Raw genomic sequence first — 12,597 nt, 5'->3', positions numbered from 1 at the left:
TCTTCTAGGATTTGATTCACTCTTTCTACTTGACCACTTGATTGAGGATGGAAAGGAGTGCTAAAAGATAGGTGAGTCCCCATGGCATTCTGAAAACATTCCCAGAAGCGAGAAGTAAAGATACTCCCACGGTCCGAGTTAATTTCCAGGGGAACACCATGAAGAGACACTATTCGAGAGAGATATAACTCCGCTAGCTGGCTAGCTGTTATACTCTCACGAACAGGAAGAAAATGAGCCACTTTGGAAAGACGGTCAATGACCACAAAGATAGCATTATTTCCTTTCTTGGTCTTGGGAAATCCGGTAATGAAATCCATGCTAACTTTATCCCATTTCCATTCAGGAATAGCTAAAGGTTGAAGGGTGCCACCAGGCCTTTGATGTTCTGCCTTAACTCGACGACAAACATCACAGTTAGCAACGAACTCAGCAATTTCTCTCTTCATCCTAGTCCACCAGAACCTCTGGCGTAGGTCCTGATACATCTTAGTACTACCGGGATGAATGGTGAGAGGGGAATCATGAGCCTCCTTAAGGATTAACTGCCTTAGATGTGGGTTATTAGGAACCACTAAACGATTCTGGAAGAACACCACACCTTGATCATTCATGGAAAATTCTTTAGCGTTTCCGCTAAAAATATTCTCCTTGATCCGTGATATACCCTTGTCACGCTTTTGGCCAGCTATAATTTGATCCGTAAGAGTAGGCTTCGCCACCAGGGTAGAAAGGAATCCTTGAGGAACAATATGAAGATTCAACTTCCGAAAGTCCTCATGGAGAAGTGGTTAACCTTGTTGTAGCATCAAATTGTTACAATAAGATTTACGACTTAGTGCATCGGCCATAACATTGGCCTTCCCCGGGGTGTAAGTTATCCCTAAGTCGTAATCCGAGATCAAGTCAACCCACCGTCTTTGCCTGAGATTCAAATCCGGCTGGGTGAAGATATATTTCAGACTTTGGTGATCAGTGAATATTTCGCAACGATTACCCAGAAGGTAATGTCGCCAGGTTTTTAGTGCATGGACCACAGCTGCAAGCTCAAGGTCATGTGTGGGATAATTATCCTCATGTGGACGCAACTGTCGAGATGCGTATGCGATCACATGACGATCTTGCATGAGAATGCAACCTAATCCTTGTCGCGAGGCGTCGCAATAGATAACAAAGTCCTTAGAAAAATCTGGTGGTAGCAACACAGGTGCGGAAGTCAGGCGTCTTTTCAGTTCCTGAAAACTATGCTCACACTATGGTGTCCACTCGAACTTTTTATCCTTCTTGAGGAGTTCAGTCAGAGGCTTTGCAACCTTGGAGAAATTCTCGATGAAGCGGCGACAATAGCTCGCTAGACCAAGAAAACTCCTAACTTGCTTAACCGATTCAGGTTGAGTCCAATCAAGGACAGCTTGAACTCTCTTGGGATTGACAGCAATACCCTTACCAGAGATTACGTGGCCTAGATAGGTCACTTCTGGTAACCAGAATTCACATTTTGAAAATTTGGCATAAAGGCGATGCTCTCGAAGTTTCATCAACACCAGCCTTAGATGCTCGGCATGTTCTTGTTCATTCTTTGAGTAGATGAGAATATCATCGAGGTATACTACGACGAATTTATCCAAATACTCCATAAAGATTGAATTCATCAGCCGAGAGAAGGTGGCTAGGGCATTGGTTAAACCGAAGGACATAACGGTGTACTCATATTGGCCATAACGAGTAACAAAGGCCGTTTTTGGAATGTCCCCGTTCTTAATCTTGATTTGATGGTATCCCAACCTCAAATCCATTTTGGAGAAGACTGAGGATCCAGCGAGTTGATCGTACAGATCGTTGATCCTGGGAGCGGATACTTGTTCTTTATGGTGACCAGGTTAACTGGTCGGTAATCTACAACCATCCGATCCGTTCCGTCTTTCTTCTTGACGAAGAGGACGGGACAAGCCCAAGGAGAGGAGCTAGGACGAATGAAACCCTTGTTCAAGGCCTCATCTAATTGCTTCTTAAGTTCGGCTAGCTCCAGGGGTGCCATCTTATAAGGTCTCCTGGCTATTGGGACAGTTCCCGGAACAAGATCTATCACAAACTCTACATCTCTGTCAGGTGGAATTCCTGGCAGTTCCTCTGGAAAAACATCCGGGAAGTCACGGACTATCGGAATGTCTTCAAGTTCCGGAAGAGGGTTGGCATTTAGGGAATAGAGCTGGCATTTGGTAACTCGAGTAGAGACATTTACTATCTCACCCGAGGAATGGGTAAGCTGGACATTTCTAGATTGAGTATCAATCTTGGCATAGTGAGCTGACATCCAGTCCATGCCCAAGATGATATTAATATCCGAAGATTTCAATGCTATCAATGAGGCTAGAAAAACTAGCCTGTCTACTAGAATTTCATTGTCATAGGTTATCCTAGAGGTTTGCCATTTACTACCAGGGGTTTGGACAACCAATGGGATTGGCATATCACAAAATGACATGTTATGCAACTGTGCATAACTTTCTGAAATGAAGGAATGAGAAGACCCAGTGTCAAAGAGAACGGACGCTGGGTGATGATTAACAAGAAGCGTACCCAGCATGACGTCGGGATCCTCTGCAGCTTCTTCTGCTGACACATAGTTCACACGGCCACGTGCAGGAGTTGGCTTCACATAAAACGCTTTGCCCAACTTGGCCTGCCCGACGGACTTTCCGGGTTGCTTGGCACCCACATTCTGAGGACACTCACGGGAATAATGCCCTGGTTCTCCACACTTGTAGCATATCACCTGGTTGGCACGTGGTGCAGCATTGCTAGCTGGACCACCATAAGCTTTTGATGGAGGGTTGGCCTGATTCGTCTGAGGCGCCACGTAGGATGGCCTCGGAGTGCATCTTGGCGGCAGAGAACTGTTTGGAACCCACAGCCTGCGTTTTTGAAACGCGGCACCAGAAGATGAGCCAAAGTCACGGGAGTGCTTCCTTGTGGCTTCGAAGTCAGTATGACCAGTCTCCGCACTGATCGCTTTGTTGACCAGGGCTTGAAAGCTTGCACACTCATGGAGGCGCAGGTCTCGACGGAGCTCAGGGCTCAGACCCTTACGGAATCTTGCTTGCTTCTTGGCGTCAGTAGACACCTCCTCTGTTGCATAGCGGGCGAGGTTACCGAACTCGCGGCTATAGGCAACCACAGACAACTTGCCCTGAGTGAAGGCACAGAACTCCTCTCTCTTTCTGTCCATCAGGCCCTCTGGAATATGGTGCAGACGGAAAGCTGCGCTGAAGTCTGCCCATGTGGCCGCTGGTTCAGCGGGACGCATAGCTTCAAAATTCTCCCACCACAGATTTGCGGGTCCCTCCAGGAAATACGTCGCGAAGGTCACCTTGTCGGCCTCAGACACATTCGCAGAGCGAATCTTGCGTGAAATGTTGCACAGCCAGTCATCAGCGTCGAGGGGATCGACGGAATGATGAAACTTTGGAGGATTCAGCTTCACAAAGTCATTGAGGGACACTGCAGCATTCCTAGGCTGTCGAGCCGTATTCTGCTCAATACGCTCTAGCAGTCGGTTGGTCTCCCTTTTGTTTCTTTCTGCCTCAAGCATCACTTCTACCAGAGAAGGTGGGTGAGGCAGGTCTTCCTGCGACACTTGACTACCCTCACCTTGCTCATGAGCAGGGGCACGGTTCAACCTCGTGAACACCATCCTGACAAACAAACTCATAGCTTAGACCAATATCATATCAATACTAACTATGGATTAAGAATGCACTGAACACACGGAATGCGGAAATGAATATCCGAACAACATGGTAACAAGCAACTGCTATATATACACCATGGTTCGTACACACCCTTACATAGTTCAGTACAAACTTACTCGAAGAGCAAACTACTGAAATGGTGGAACTACTCATCAGAGGCTTACAAGCTTCTTATACATTATTTATCTAGGCCTCCAGAATTCGTTTCACATTACTACCATACTCCACAAGTCACGCAGGACTGTGAACATACGGCTACTACCATACTATCCTTCCGCTCACATCTCAGGCATCCGCATAGAACATCTCATAGAGATTACCTCCATGACCTGGAAGCTCAACCTGCGGATCAGGAAACACTCTAGCCTGAGATCCCTGGGATCCATAAGGACACGGATGTGGCCTTGGTCCCCTGACTGGTGGTAAGAGGGGTCCCCGAAGAGGTGTGACTCCTCCTATAGCTGGCCAGTCAACGTGGGCCGGAAGATGGTTCCTAACAGGGTTCAGCATCTCCATCTCTCCATACCCTGTCTGGACTACCGGTGCCAGCTGCGTCAAAGCTGTCCACAGACGGGCACGGGTAGCATAAAGCTCCATGCGGAGAGCACGAGCATCCCTATCTCTGTTCTCTAGCATCTCAACAGTGGACTGCAGAAGTGGATCCTCCATAGAAGAATCAAAATAGACTCCACTGAGGTATCCCTCTTCACCAGACTGAGAGGCCGGAACATAGCATAACTCTGAATTCTGCAGCAGTGCATGTCTCACTCTCATAATGGTCAGCATTGAATAGGCAGCATCTTGTACTGCCATGTCAACAGTGACTCCCAACCCATAGGACCAATGGATTGGCTTCTCCGCTCCAGGGTAGTCTGGAAATACCCTAACAGTGCAGATGTACTAGCTCTGGTTGAAGTCTCGGTACTGTTCCTCTACCGTGTACTCGGGGTACCAGCGGTAACCGCACACCGACATCACCCCGACCAGCATGGCCGTATGACCCGGTACATCAATGCACCTGGTCAAACGTACCACCTGACGAGAAGGACGGCCAGGCATGTGTAAATAGAGAGTAATGCAAAAGCATTAGAGCTCTGAATGCAAAAATTGGGCAGCATAACGGCTGTAAATGCTCAAAACAAATTTGAGACAACCCAAAGTGGAATAACGTAACCACTCAACTATCAAGTTCAACTCTCTGGTCACCAAACTTACTTCCTGCTTCCTAGGAATAAAAGAAACCCAATATCTCTCGACCCGTAGTCCTATAAGCTACCGATCGGAAACACGAGCCTAGGAGAAGATGAGAAATCTAGTCCTTAATTCCCGCAGAAAGACGATGATGACCAGAATAGAATAACTTGAGAAGAGAACAAGAATCTTACGTTCCCTTCCACAAACAATTCCCTTATATATAATTAAAGAAATTCTAGACTCAACTTCGACCAGTTTGGCTTAGTAATCCTACAGTCAGTCAGGCTCTGATACCAACGCTGTCGGGACCCCGATCCTAAGCCATAGGAATCCAGCCTGTAACACATCGCATCTCTTTGTGGTCTCACGCACGGTTAACTCCACGGCTGCAGCCTTACCTTAGCTGGGACCGTTTGCGTCTTTTGACTCACGTATGCGATAGGTGTCGCTAGCAATCCAATGTCAAAGAACCCGGATAGACATGTCTAGTCATAAACCAAAGTGGCAGTTCCGCACAAGGACAGGCATACATGACCCAACAAAGCAGGTGTCGGTCATCAGCGAATGTAGACGAGTCGTAGCAAGCTACAAGGACTCCATTACATCGCGTGACATTTCCCCAAAGGGGACAGACACAACAGCTAAGAAGGACACATGCCGGTCAACCAATGTGTCCGGAGCAGTAGCGAACTACCAAGGCTCGTTGGACCACAAAGGGGCATTTCCTTGTAAGGAGTGCTACTAAAGTTCATGACTAGGTAATCGAACCCCATACATATCAAGTACGACACACGTACGCATGGCATACCAGTATGTATAGATACATCGATGGCATTACAACATAACCATAAACATACAAGCTTTATTTAATAGGCTCGGAAGAGCCACACACATAATATTACACATTAAGGGTCTCACGACCCATAATAGCAGTCATACAATACAAGCCAGCGGAAGAATTATAAACTGTCTGAGTACAGACAGGGCAACTAGTAGGCACGTGGCCTGACTATACTACAGAGCCGACGTAGGGCAAGATCGTAGCTGGGACACCAGCTACTCGTCGTCGTCGATGTCTATGAAGAACCCTCCATTAGGGTCATTAGCAACCTCTGCAACATTTATTAAGCAAACATGAGTACGAAGGTACTCAGCAAGACATTAGGAGAACTAACTACTCATGCAAGGTATCAAAAGGTATTGTGGGGTTTCATGCGGAAAGCCAGCATTTGACTCGTGGCTAGACAACTTGCCTTTTGAAATTAGTTTTGACAACTTGATTTCTCGCACACGAGTCCACTAACACCACAACAATACACTATCGTGGAATCATTCCGTCTCCATACGGAAATGCCGTTCACGACACTCACGCTTATCTTGACAATTTATGAGTAGCCATTGAAGTTATCTATGAACAACATATGTCTCCAAGTAGTCCATATCCGCGGAAGCGGCTATTCGAATAGATCATAACCCTGCAGGGGTGTACTTCGTCACACACGCTCCCGCCACTTATCGCCATGTCCACGTCATGCACATCGGCAACCTTCAAGCGGAAGCCTAGTGAGGGAGTCGGCCACGACCGTTAACCACACTAGTACCTAGTCCAGGTTTATCGCCTATCTGAGAGTAACCCGTACGGAAGTCCGGCCGAGGTTTCCGCCACGGCCTCAAACAATGTGCGCAGGGTTCCCAAGCCCACCATCCGGGTGCCACTTGGTACACCGTGCCACTGCCTACCGCATCACGGTCCACCTCTCAGGTCAGCACCATGCACGGCCTCCAGCATTACTATAAACACCAGAAACTACTTGCAACTCCTGGACCGAGTACTACGCGATTAATAGGCCGAGCGGGTTCATATTTCAGGGCCCAGCATGTGGTAGTATCTAGTCTTGGATTACATACACGGAACTCATTTCCTATGGACGGTTCCAATGAAACAACCCGCCATGTACTCCTACACAGCCTTTCACCGGTACCTTTACCAAATCAAGTTCAACACACGACCTTTGCTCACCTAACACATTCCACATTTCTGTTCATCTCCCAGATGACAGACCATACACAACTCTAAGCATAGCATGCATAGCAGGATAAGGCACATCATAGCTCAAGCAACTACCAGGTATGCTAGGTTGCAAGGTTTGGCTATTTACTGTGACAACGTTAGGTCATGCAAAGGAAGTGGGTCCAACTATCGTGGCAAAAGCAGTTGAAGCATTTGATCCTAATGCAATAATTAGGTGCAGGAGCAAGAACATGGGATTTATCGGGATGATCAAAAGGGTTGCTTGCCTTGTTGCTCAGAGGAGGAACGATATCCGTCAGACGGATATTCGGTGGAATCCGGGGGTGCGGAGCCTACCGAAATGAATGGCAACATTCAATAACAATCATATGCAATCAAAATGATGCATGAGCATGGCATGAGAATGCAAAGTGATAAGTTATTATAATCAAGATGTTTTAGGTTTAGAGTTGATTTGAATCACATTCGAATAGCAATTCAAACGGGTATTCTCGGATACCGGTTCAATTGATTTGACCTGATGCTCAGATCAACCTAATGTTAACATGCATGAAATGTCATGTTATGGTACTGATTTATATCTAGGGCAGTGTGTGATCATTGTATTTATAATGAAATTTGGATATTTTTGCAAATTCCATTTATAAAGTGATTAAAGAATTGAATTATTCCTTATTTCACAATTTAGGGTCCTGTAACTTTTTCAAACATAGTTGAAAATAGCATAATCAGAATCCTTGAATTTTTCTGATACTTTTTCATATATAAATTATTTTCATTGGAGTTACAGATTAATTTCTATGATTTTTGCAATTTTTAGCAATTTCCTGAATTAGTTTTAAACTGGAAATTCCTTTTATTGCATCAGGCTGACGTCAGCAGGTCAGCCGACCTGTTCAGGTCAAACCTGACAGGGGGGCCCCACTGGTCAGCCTCTCTGGGACTAATCCCGCGCTGACCAGCCCTAACTGAGGTTTGACTTGGCCTTGGGCCCACTTGTCAGCGAGTGATTAAGTCACTAATCGGCTGGGTTAGCTTGCCACGTCGACCTCCACCGGCGACCACCAGCACGGCGGAGGGGCTCGGAAATGGCGCACAGGGGGCCAAATGCTGCGCGGAGAGCACCAGAGGAACGGCACGTCTCCCGCAGCTTCATTTCTGCGCCTAGCCGGGGCTGATCTTGGCGGAGATGACGCCGGCGACGAGCTTGGCGGTGGCCAAGGCTCGGGCGTCATCGGGGTCTTTGCTACAGGGGGATCTACGCTCGGTTCTTAGCCGCTACAGCATCTACGCGTCGTCCTGGAGCTGTTGGTGCCATCGGAAGGACGAGCTCGACATCGGAGGGCTACCGGCGACGAGCAGCAGCGGCGGTCCTCGTCGGGCTCCGGTGAAACTAGGGCTAGAGGAGGGGATCGACGGGGAAAACTTAGGGGAAACGACCGCATGCTCACAGGGAGTGCAGAGCAGAGCTCAAACGGCTCGGGGAAGGCCTGGGGGCGACGAATCGACGGGAGAGGTCCGGCGGCCGGAGGAGGAAGACGACGGCGTTGCGGGCGTTGCAGGGCTCGAGGAAGCTTCGGCTTCTGCAGAGACGACCAGGGCAACGAGGCGGAGCTAATGGCGTGCTCTGGGAGGGGATCCTATGGCCAGGGGCACGGGCAGCTCGAGCTCGAGCTCGGCTCTAATGGCGGCAGCAGGGAGAAGGAGGGGATCCGGGAGGAGGGGAAGAACCGAGGCGGGGAATGGATAGGGGAAGCTCTGGGGAGCTTATCCCCGTCGTCGCCAGCGCGAACCGGCGGCCAGGCAGGCACGCAGGTGCGTGGCCGCCCCGGAGGAGGCGGCGGCCACCTCCTGCTGCCTACTGGCGCGAGGGAGGGGACGAGCGGGGAGATGGGCCGGGCCTGGCTTGGGCGACAGGTAAGTCTTTTTTTCCTTTTCCTCTGTTTTTGTTTTTCTGTTTTGCTATTTATTGCTTTGCTAATTATTTCAGCTCCAAAACAAAAAGTAAAAACTATTTTAGACCTCCTGAAATATTTGTTATAATATCCCCACTCATTTCCAAGGTTTTCAACATTTTTGGAAAATTGTAGTTTCTGATTTCAATTTTTAAATTTGAAACCAGTGGCTTTTGCATTTATTTAAAATGCTTAAAGTGTCAAGAAAATAGTTTTCTCCAATTCTCATTTACTTTCATGATTTATCAGAAAGTTTGAACATTTCTTGAGGCCATTTTGGGTTCATTGATTTTGAACTAGTTTGACATTTCCTTTAATTGAAATGGTGGCTAGGGTTTTGAGTTTTTCCTTTGCCACTTTGTTGTTTTGTTGAAACCTCTTAGATGGAAATGCAAAGAAGACATGAGCATAATGCTATCTTACTTAAGGGTTAGGGATGTGACAATAACAGAAGCACTTAGTCTCGGGTTTGGGTTCAATTTTGGGTTTCTTCATTAGAGCAGCAACTGGTTTGCCGTTTCATGAAGTATCCCTTCTAGCCCTTTCCCTTCTTGAAACTAGTGATTTTACTAACCATCAACAATTGATGCTCCTTCTTGATTTCTACTTTCGTAGTGTCAAACATTGCGAATCACTCAAGGGTCATCATATCTATCCTTGATTTGTTTATAGTTCATCACGAAGCTCTAGCAGCTTAGTGGCAGTGACTTTGGAGAACCATCACTATCTCATCTGGAAGATTAACTCCCACTTGATTCAAGCGATTGTTATACTCCTGAGAACATGCTCAACGATTTGAGCTTTTCTCCTTTACTTTGTAGGCAAAGAATCTTGTCGGAGGTCTTATACCTCTTAACAAGGGCACAAGCATGAAATCTTAATTTCATCTCTTTGAACATCTCTTATGTTTTGCGATGTTTTGAAAACGTCTTCGGCGCCTTTCTTCTAAGCCATTAAGTATTGCGCACTAAACTATCATGTAGTCGTCAAAGACGTGTATATCAGATGTTCGCACCACCCTCAAACGACGCCTGAGGTGCAACACACCGAGTGGTGCATTAAGGACATAAGCCTTCTACGCAGCAATGAGGACAATCCTCAGTTTTACGGACTCAGTCCGCAAAGTTGCTACTATCAACTTTCAACTAAATTTTCTCTAGGAACATATAAAAACAGTAGAGCTATAGCGCAAGCTACATCGTAATTCGCAAAGACCATTAGACTATGTTCATGATAATTAGTTCAATTAATCATATTACTTAAGAACTCCCACTCAAAAAGTACATCTCTCTAGTCATTTGAGTGGTACATGATCCAAATCCACTATCTCAAGTCCGATCATCACGTGAGTCGAGAATTGTTTCAGTGGTAAGCATCTCTATGCTAATCATATCAACTATACGATTCATGCTCGACCTTTCGGTCTCTTGTGTTTCGAGGCCATGTATGGACATGCTAGGCTCGTCAAGTTTAACCCGAGTGTTCCGGGTGTGCAACTGTTTTGCACCCGTTGTATGTGAACGTTGAGTCTATCACACACTATCATCACGTGGTGTCTCGAAACGATGAACTGTAGCAACGGTGCACAGTCGGGAGAACACAATTTCGACTTGAAATTTTAGTGAGAGATCATCTCATAATGCTACCGTCGTTCAAAGCAAAATAAGGTGCATGAAAGGATTAACATCACATGCAATTCATAAGTGACATGATATAGCCATCATCATGTGCTTCTTGATCTCCATCACCAAAGCACCGCCATGATCTTCTTGTCACCAGCGCCAAACCATGATCTCCATCATCATGATCTCCATCAACGTGTCGCCATCGGGGTTGTCGTGCTACTCACGCTATTACTACGAAAGGTACCTCCTAGAAATATAGTAAATGCATCTGCAAGCACAAACGTTAGTTTAAAGACACCCCTATGGCTCCTGCTGGTTGTCGTACCATCGACGTGCAAGTCGATATTAACTATTACAACATGATCATCTCATACATCCAATATATATCATGACGTCATTGGCCATATCATATCACAAGTATACCCTGCAAAAACAAGTTAGATGTCCTAGAATTGTTGTTGCATGTTTTACGTGGCTGCTATGGGTATCTAGTAGATCGCATCTTACTTACGCAAAAACCACAACGGAGATGTGCAAATTGCTATTTAACCTCACCAAGGACCGCCTCGGTCAAAACCAATTCAACTAAAGTTGAAGAAACCGACACCCGCCAGTCATCTTTATGCAACGAGGTTGCATGTCGAGCGATGAACCAGTCTTTCGTAAGCGTACGAATAATGTCGGTCCGGACCGCTTCAATCCAACAATACCGCTGAATCGAGAAAATACTAAGGAGGGCAGCAAATCGAACATCACCAAACCCTTTGTGTTCTACTCGAGATAACATCTTGATACCTTTTATATCTTTGGATGGTTTCATGTTGTTATCTTGTCAAACTTTGGATGTTTTATATGCCTTTTATATCTTTTTTGGGACTAACCTATTAATTCAGTGCCAAGTGCGAGTTCCTGTTCTTTCCGTGTTTTTGACCCTTTTTTAGGCGGAGTCCAAACGGATTAATTCTTTCGCGATGATTTTTTATGGAAAATATCAAAAATACCGAAGAAAAAGATACCGGAGTGGGGTCCCGAGGAACCCACAAGCCCTGTAGGCGCGGCCACCCCCCCCCCAGGCCGCACCTACCAAGCTTGTGGGATCCTCAGGGGGCCCACTTGACGCAACTCCACCGGCATCTGGTCCTATAAATCTAGAAACCTCCAGAAATAAACCTAGATCAGGAGTTCCACCGCCGCAAGCCTCTGTATCCACCAAAAAACCAATCTGGAGCCCGTTCCGGCACCCTGTCGGAGGGGGAATCCATCTTCGGTGGCCATCTTCATCATCCCGGCGATCTCCATGATGAGGCGGGAGTAGTTCACCCTCGGGGCTAAGGGTGTGTACCAGTAGCTATGTGTTTGATCTCTCTCTCTCGTGTTCTTGAGATGTCTTGATCTCGATGTACCACGGGCTTTGCTACTATAGTTGGATCTTATGATGTTCTTCCCCCTCTCCCTTCTTGTAACGAATTGAGTTTCCCCTTTGAAGTTATCTCATCGGATTGAGTCTTTGAGAACACTTGATGTAAGTCTTGCACGTGTCTATCGGTGGTGATCAACTTGCGGGTTTGTGACATTGGGAACCTATGCATATGGGTTGGCACATGTTTGGATATTCATGTGAGTACTCGATGTATGTTTTGGTGATCAACTTGCGGGTTTCGTGACAATGGGAACCTATGCATATGGGTTGACACACGTTTTGACTCTCCAGTAGAAACTTCGGGGCACTCTTTGAAGTTCTATGTGTTGGTTGAATAGATGATTCTGAGATTGTGTGATGCATATCGTATAATCATGCCCACGGATACTTGAGGTGACAATGGAGTATCTAGGTGACATTAGGATCTTGGTTGATATGTATCTTAAGGTGTTATTCTAGTATGAACTCTATGATGGATCAAACGGAAAGAATAACCTCGTGTTATTTTACTACGGACTCTTGAATAGATCGATCAGAAAGAATAACTTTGTGGTGGTTTCGTACCCGACAATAATCTCTTCGTTTGTTCTCCGCTATTAGTGACTTTGGAGTGAATCTG

Source organism: Hordeum vulgare, chromosome 7H, assembly GCF_904849725.1.
Source record: "Hordeum vulgare subsp. vulgare chromosome 7H, MorexV3_pseudomolecules_assembly, whole genome shotgun sequence".
NCBI classification, from domain to species: Eukaryota; Viridiplantae; Streptophyta; class Magnoliopsida; order Poales; family Poaceae; genus Hordeum; species Hordeum vulgare.
Note: the sequence above shows the minus strand (reverse complement) of the source record.